Source organism: Monodon monoceros, unplaced genomic scaffold (genome assembly GCF_005190385.1).
Source record: "Monodon monoceros isolate NGI ecotype Baffin Bay Population unplaced genomic scaffold, NGI_Narwhal_1 Super_Scaffold_21, whole genome shotgun sequence".
NCBI classification, from domain to species: domain Eukaryota; kingdom Metazoa; phylum Chordata; class Mammalia; order Artiodactyla; family Monodontidae; genus Monodon; species Monodon monoceros.
In genome coordinates, this window is record NW_021703778.1 from 10,135,704 (window position 1) to 10,144,230 (window position 8,527).

The 8,527-nt window shown below is 43.6% G+C and overlaps 1 protein-coding gene across 1 annotated transcript in view; it reads right to left on the reverse strand.

Annotated features, from left to right (window-relative positions):
* MYO3A (myosin IIIA) overlaps positions 1-8,527 on the reverse strand; it is a 170,475-nt gene that overhangs the window by 84,219 nt on the left and 77,729 nt on the right. The window lies entirely within an intron of this gene.

Consider the following 8,527-nt stretch of genomic DNA (forward strand, 5'->3'; position numbering starts at 1 on the left):
TCTCACCCTCAGGTCACACACTGGATGGCCAAACTGGATTCAACCAGGGCTGTTTGACTCCAAAGCCCACGTCTTTAACCACCTGGCTACACTGTCCTTCTGAGGCTCAGTCTTCTCACTTGCAGAGAAACCTGTTCCTTACGAATCTCAAGTTCCATGACTCTGTGGTTCTACATGTAAACAGCCTTTCCAAGACACTGGAAGAGTACAATTAAGGAGTGTGGGTCACAACAAAGTGAGTCCCTGTTTCAGGAAGTTCCACAACATAACTACTGATACTAGGACCCCAGGAACCCTCGCTTCTCCTTCCCTTGTCTTCCTTTTGCTCTGGAGCGATCTGAGATGAACCACACTTCCTCTCCAAGATCAGGAAGTTCTCTCCTGGCTTACAGTTTCAGTCTCCCTTTTCCTTCTTCCACCTTAGAGAAGATGGTGCCCTTCCAAAAAACAGGGACCAAGGTAAGAAAACGGGTTTTGGACAATGAGTACAGGTATACCTCGTTTTACTGCACTCAGCTTTACTGTGCTTCACAGATGCTGCGATTTTTACAAATTGAAAGTTTGTGGGAAGGCTGTATCAAGCAAGTCTATTGGTACCATTTTCCCAACAGCAATGACTCACTTCGCATCTCTGTGGTAATTCTCACGATATTTCAGGCTTTTTCATTATTAGGACATTTGTTACGGTGATCTGTGATCAGTGATTTTGATGTTACTGTTGTGACCAGTTTGGGGAGCCAGGAACCTCAGGCTCTACAGACAATCTTATATAGACAGTGAGCTTCATCAGTAAATGTTGTATGCGTTCTGACTGCTCTACCAACCGGCTGTTTCCCCATCTCTCTCCCTCTTCTCTTCTCTGAGACATGACAATATTGAAATTAGGCCAGTTAACAACCCTACAATGGCCTCTAAGTGTTCAAGTGAAAGGAAGAGTCGCACGTCCCTCGCTTTAAGTCAAAATCTAGACATGATTAAGCTTAGTGAGGAAGGCATGTCAAAAGCTGAGATAGGCTGAAAGCTGGGCCTCTTGCAACAGTCAGTCAGCCAAGTTGTGAATGCAAAAGAAAAGTCCTTGAAGGAAATTAAAAGTGCTACTCCAGTGAATGTAAGAAAGCAAAACAGGCTGACCGGCGTTATGAAGAAAGTTTTAGGGATCTGGACAGAAGATCAAACCAGCCACAATATTCCCCTAAGCCAAAGCCTAATCCAGAGCAAGGCCCTAACTCTCTTCAATTCTGTGAAGACTGAGAGCGGAGAGGAAGCTGCAGGAGTCTGAAGCTGGGAGAGGTTGGCTCACGAGGTCTAAGGAAAGAGGCCGTCTCCATAACACAGCAACGCAAGGCGAAGCAGCAAGTGCTGACGCAGAAGCTGCAGCAAGTTATCCGGAAGATCTAACTGAGACCGTCCATGAAGGTGGCTACACTAAACAACAGATCTTCAGTGTAGACGAAATAGCCTTGTATTAGAAGAGGCCATCTAGGACTTTCATAGCTAGAGAAGAGAAGTCAATGCCTGGCTTCAAAGGACAGGCTGACTCTCCTGTTAGAGGTTAATGCAGCTGGTGACTTTAAGCTAAAGCCAATGCTCACTTACCATTCTGCAAATCCCAGGGCCCTTAAGAATTACGCTAAATCTACTCTGCCCTCTAAAGCAGCGGGTCCCCAACCTTCTTGGCACCAGGCACCGGTTTCATGGAAGGCAATTTTTCCAGCGGCAGACGAAGCCTCGCTCGCTCGCCCACTGCTCACCTCCTGCTGTGCGGCCCGGTTCCTAACAGGCCTGGTACCGGTCCACGGCCCGGGGCCTGGGGACCCCTGCTCTAAATGGAGCAACGAAGCCTGGATGACAGCACATCTGTTTACAACATGGTTCTCTGAATATTTTAAGCCCACTGTTGAGACCTACTGCTCAGAAAAAAAGGTTTCTTCCAAAATATTATAGTTCATGGACAATGCACCTAGTCACCCAAGACCTCTGGTGGACAAGATTAATGTTGTTTTCATGCCTGCTAACACAGCATCCATTCTGCAGCCCATGGATCAAGAAGTCATTTTGACTTTCAAGTCTTATTATTTAAGAAGTATATGTTTAAGAAGTATATGTATCACAGACGGTGATTCCTTTGATGAATCTGGGTAAAGTCAATTGAAAACCTTCTGGAAAGGATACACCATTCTAGGTTCCACTAAGAACATTCATGATTCATGGGAAGAGGTCAAAATATCAGCATTAGCAGGAGTCTGGAAGAAGCTGATTCCAAGCCTCATGGATGACTCTGAGGGGCTCAAGCCTTTAGGGGGGAAGTAACTGCAGATGCGGTAGAAATAGCAAGAAAACTAGAATTAGAAGTGGAACCTGAAGATGTGACTGAACAGCTACACTCTCATGGTAAAACTTCAACAGCTGAAGAGTTGCATCTTACGGATGAGCAAAGAAAGTGGTTTCTTAATATGGAATCTACTCCTGGTGAAGATGCTGCAAAGACTGTTGAAATGACAACAAAAAACTTAGAATATGGCATAAACTTAGTTGATGGAGCAGCAGCAGGGTTTGAGAAGACTGACTCCAATGTTGAAAGAAGTTCCACTGTGGGTAAAATGCTACCAAACACCATCGCAGGTCACAGAGGAATCGTTCATGAAAGGAAGAGTCAATCGATGAGGGAAACCTCATTGCCTTTTAAGAAGTTGTCACACTCACCCCAGCCTTTAGCAGCCACCATCCTGATCAGTCAGTAGCCATCAGCATCAAGACAAGACCCTCTACCAGCCAAAAACTTACAACTCGCTGAAGGCTCAGATGATGGCTAGCATTTTTTTAACAATAAAGTATTTTTTAATTAAGGCATGTGCATTGTTTTTTTAGACATAATGCTACTGCACACATAAGAGACTACAATATATTGTAGACATAACTTTTATATGCACTGGGAGACCAAAAACTTCATGTGACTTGCTTTATTGTGATATTCACCTTATTGCAGGGGGCTGGAACCGAACCTACAATATCTCCAAGGTGTGCCTGTATTCAGTTGAATTCGAGATGACAGCAAAATATCCAGGTTGCTGGAAATGAAAAACATGAACTTGGGGACTTTCCTGGTGGCGCAGGGGTTAAGAATCTGCCAGCCAATGCAGGGGACACTGGTTCGAGTCCTGGTCCAGGAAGATCCCACATGCCGCAGAGCAACTAAGCACTACTGAGCCTGCGCTCAAGAGCCCGCAAGCCACAACTACTGAGCCCACACGCCGCAATGACTGAAGCCCACGCACCTAGAGCCTGTGCTCTGCAATAAGAGAAGCCTCTGCAATGAGAAGCCCGCGTACCACAAGGAAGAGTAGCCCCCGCTCGCCGCAACTAGAGAAGCGCAGCAATGAAGACCCAATGCAGCCAAAAAAAAAAAAAACACATGAACTTGGGAGACAGCAAGAGGTACATCTTTGGCTGTCAATCACACAGAGCTATCCATTGAGCCACGATGTCAGAAGAAATTGCTAAGTGTGAGAATATATAGAGAAAAGAGAAATGCTCCAAGAACAGATCTTTGATGAATATACATTTTGGGAATGGATGGATAAATCTAAGTCAGAGAAGAAAAACTCAGAGAAGAGTCCAGTCATGGAAGCAAAGACAGGCGAGCGTTTCTGGAAAAAGGGCATCACAGGCCCAGATGCTGAAGTGAGGGTGGTGGCATCCTTTAGAGCTGGCTGTGTTCGTACCTTCTACGCCCCCAGCCATTATTTGTGGCAGCCACTAGGAATACTTCGATGAATATGAGCGTTGTACACAAGCAAGGTTAGAACAAAACAAAAAGTGTAGTTCTTGCCTTGTCTCACCACAAAATAATAAAATTACTCTAAGACGGGCACAGCATATAATTTAGTTTGCTTTGTGCGAATGAAATCACATTGATTGCTCTATGTGTCACACCTCTAACGCTTAAATGATGCAGTGCACAATTAGAGGAGTGACTCATATATGCAGACACGCGTAACTGGTGGTGTTCTCTCTAATTATCAGTTTACGTTTACTGAGGACTGTAATTTGACAAGACCTGGAGACGCTATAGGAAATATACTGATCTTTGGTAGATAAACAATTAAGAGAATTAAAGGAACAGGAAAGGAAGACACCTCCAAAGATTACCCATCTCATGTTCTGCCTTAACTACATCCTTAAAGGCAGAGAATCTTCCATAGCATCCCACACACGCTCATGTGATTAGTGGTTCCCAGGTCAGAATGGCCCGGGAACAAATGTAGGGGCTCAGCACGTCACCAGATAGTACAGCTGACCCTTGAACGACAGGGATTTGAACTGTGTGGGTCCATTAATATGCAAATTTTTTCAATAGATATTTTTAAATTGTGTGTAGAATATCATGTGCAAGACTTAAAGTGGAGAACCTATCTTTACAGGCATAAGGGGAGTGACAGTTAATATAAAATTAACAATGTGCTACTATTCTTACTCTTTTACCACTCTGCTTTCAAAGAATTACATTACTGTACAGCATGCCCCTCTCTCGTAATTGGAGAAGCTGCGTATCAGCCTATCAACACAAAGTAGTTTTCTAAAAAATGTACCAATGTTTCCATTACTGTATGATGAATATGGCTGCAATATGCCCTAAAATTTTATAAGATTCACTCATTAGTGTATCGGCTGGGCTACGGTGAAGCAATTGTATCAATGACACCAGGTGACATAAGGCAGCCACACGCTGCTTCTTCCTTATCAATGCACGAATCCTTGTCCCTGTAAGTAAATATGAATTTCTTCTTCACATTATCTTTTCCTTTTTGATGTTTAGTGTTAGTATAACACCTATAGTGTTTTGTATCATCTAAGACAATACTGATGTAGGTACTGACAGATGATTCATCTTGTAAACAGATGACATAAACTTACGGCATCAGTAGAGACAGTCCAGTACCTTCACTGTATTTTCTCTTCCTTATAATTTTCTTAATAACATTTTATTTTCTCTACCTCAACTTATTATAAGAATATAGTATATAATACATATAATATACAAAATATGTGTTAACTGGGTTATCAGTAAGGCTTCTGGTTAATAGCAGGCTATTAGGAGTTAAGTTTGAGGAAAGTCAAAAGCAGATTTTTGCATAATAAGCAGATTTTTGACGGCAACGGGGGTCGGCGCCCCTCAACCCCCCACTGTTCAAGGGTCATTGTATTCTCTGGCTCTGGCCAACCCCTACTGCGGAGCCTCTAATGCTTCCTCAGGGTCCCACTCAGCCATTTGCAGGAAGGCCCTCCAGGCTGTCTCATGTGCCCTGGACCCTGGGGATCACTGTGCAGCCAAGGCCTCTAACACCTCAAATCTACGACAAAGTCCTCACAAGGATGCGACTCACCCCACGTGTGAAACCTTGGAATATTCAGCAAAGGGGCCTGCAATGAGGCGTGGAAACGCCAGCAGCGCAGCCTTGCATTCACAGGGCCCCATGAAGTGCTCACGAAACAGTGCTTCTAGCGTGTCCTGGTTGTTACACCTCCTTCCTCCAGGACTCCGTCCTCCAGGATATCCAGTCTCCTCGATCCGCCCCGACCCTCGCCGTCTGCCTGCTCACTCTCTGCAGATGAACTCACTGCCTACTTTCCCGCGAGATCAGAAACCAACCGCTGACGGTGATCAGCAAGCTCTGGATCAAAGCATGTGTGGCTCCCGGGAGACCATGCGCTGCTGTACACGGGAATCCTGTCTACGGCTCTATAGCTCCTGGGCCTAGAACAGCTCCTGGCACTTAGTAGGTACTCAGTAAATATTAGCCTCGTGGGTGGATGAATGAATGAATGGTGGGCTCTGGAGTCAGAGAGACATGGCTTCAAACCCCAGTTCAGTCACTTATTAGCTTTTTGACATTAGGCAACTTATTATAATTTTCTTGGTCTGTTTCCTCCTGTAGAAAATAGGCAATAACCCCTGTCATATTGCTGAAGGAATTAAGAGAGATTATGGAGGTAAAATGCCCAGCACAGTGCCTGACACAGAGTAATTGATCCATAAATAATATTTTCTCTTTCTCCACAGCAGAGAGCACACATCTGCCATTTGGTTGATGTCTCCTGCAGCATCTGGGAAAGTGCTGGGCATGTGAGAGACACGCAAGCAATGCCTGCTGAACTAAATTGCAGTAACTGGAGAAAACTGCAGTGAAACAGCAAATCATTTACATTTATGAGCATTTTCTAGCATTGACTTCTGTATGCTCATTTTCTTCTTGGAAGTGAGTAGTCTCTTTTTAAAATTTCCTCTTTAAAATCATCTACATTTAGGAAACGCTTTAAGTCACAACTTATACGACAGCAGCAACATGAGAAATACCATCAGTATAAAACTAAATGTGGTCAGAGATGGGGGTAGGATGACATGAGTAGAGGCAAAAAAAGAGAAGAAAAGAATTTATTCCATTCAAAGAAAGGGTAAGTTCTTTTAAAAAATTGTCTACTCTGATTCTTCTCTGCCACCTCAGATCCATTCTTCATTCTTCTTTGGCTTGTTCTGTGACCCCCAAATCTAACCTCTACAGACTGGCATTCCCGGGCTCCCTTGCTCTCTGGCTTCCAGCTGGGTTCAGCCAACAGGGAGCACAGGCAGGAGGCTGGAAGGAGGGAGAAGAGGTCGAGGTTTTCCTCCCCTCACTTGCTCTCTTTCTCCCAGTAGCTGTACAGTTGTCCCTCAACAACCACGGGTTCTGCATGCACGGATTCAACCAACCGGATCTGTGGATGTGGAACCTACGGACACAGAGGGCTGACTCGGCATCCGCGGATACGGCAGAGGGCTCTGGAACCAATTCCTCGCAGACACAAAGGGACGACCATATTCCTTTAGGCAGCAGCTCCCGACAGGCAGCAGTCCTCCACAGCCCTACTTCTCACCAGGCTCTGCAGTGTGGTCCCTCCTTCTGCCCTTCAGACCCAGGTGTAGGAATGATTTCTCAACGCTGTTCATCTGTGGGCATCTCACCGTTTATTCTTGGTTCTTCAATACCCTCTACCTCTGTAAACAGTCCCCTCAGTTAAACCCTCTGAACTGGTTCTTTCCTTCCAGTTCCTGAATGATAGGGTACATTTATATTTATCATTTTAAAAAGGGCCTACTAAGAATTCTTCTATTACATCACTGATATTTTCATTTTTAAAGATCATTAAAAAAGCTTCTCTAGAATTTAACAATGCAATTCAAATTAAGTAAAGTAAAAAAACAGATGTAAAAAAACCTGGAAAAATGGAAGAATTATAAGGCAGATGTACTTGAATTATTACTGAGATATATTTCAACCTGATAGTAAATTGGAATACTTTTTCCCAATAAACAATGTTGTAAAACTATAATCCTTTAGGCCAGCTGAAAATAAGCTTACTTTCTGAATAGTATGCCTAAAATACGATCCTAATTGTGCTATTTCCTGGACTATATGGTGCAATAGTTCAATAAGCATGAATGAGATTATTTGTATGGTTACAAATCCAGAGCCTCACTGTGTAGCTGCTGAGGGTACTGCTCACATCATACTCTACATGGATGGCACTGCAGCACACAACTCCAGGCAACCCACTGCGATGGTGCCCTTGACACTGTGCAACACTGTGGCCCCATCTAAATCCCAATAATTCAGCGTCTTAGGTAGACATTCCCCAAAGACCTGAAGGACAGAGTCTTACACAGTTATGAGAGCAGGACAGATTGTTCTGAGAACCAGTTAAGTCTCCACACTTGGAAGAATCAACATTGTGAAAATGACGCTACTACCCAAAGCAATCTACAGATTCAATGCAACCCCTATCAAACTACCACTGGCATTTTTCACAGAACTAGAACAAAAAATTTCACAATTTGTATGGAAACACAAAAGACCCCGAATAGCCAAAGCAATCTTGAGAACGAAAAAGGGAGCTGGAGGAATCAGGCTCCCTGACTTCAGACTATACTACAAAGCTACAGTAATCAAGACAGTATGGTACTGGCACAAAAACAGAAATACAGATCTATGGAACAGGATAGAAAGCCCAGAGATAAACCCACGCACATATGGTCACCTTATCTTTCATAAAGGAGGCAGGAATGTACAGTGGAGAAAGGACAGCCTCTTCAATAAGTGGTGCTGGGAAAACTGGACAGGTACATGTAAAAGTATGAGATTAGATCACTCCCTAACACCATACACAAAAATAAGCTCAAAATGGATTAAAGACCTAAATGTAAGGCCAGAAACTATCAAACTCTTAGAGGAAAACATAGGCAGAACACTCTATGACATAAATCACAGCAAGATCCTTTTTGACCCACCTCCTACAGAAATGGAAATAAAAACAAAAATAAACAAATGGGACCTAATGAAACTTCAAAGCTTTTGCACAGCAAAGGAAACCATAAACAAGACCAAAAGACAACCCTCAGAATGGGAGAAAATATTTGCAAATGAAGCAACTGACAAAGGATTAATCTCCAAAATTTACAAGCAGCTCATGCAGATCAACAACAAAAAAAAAA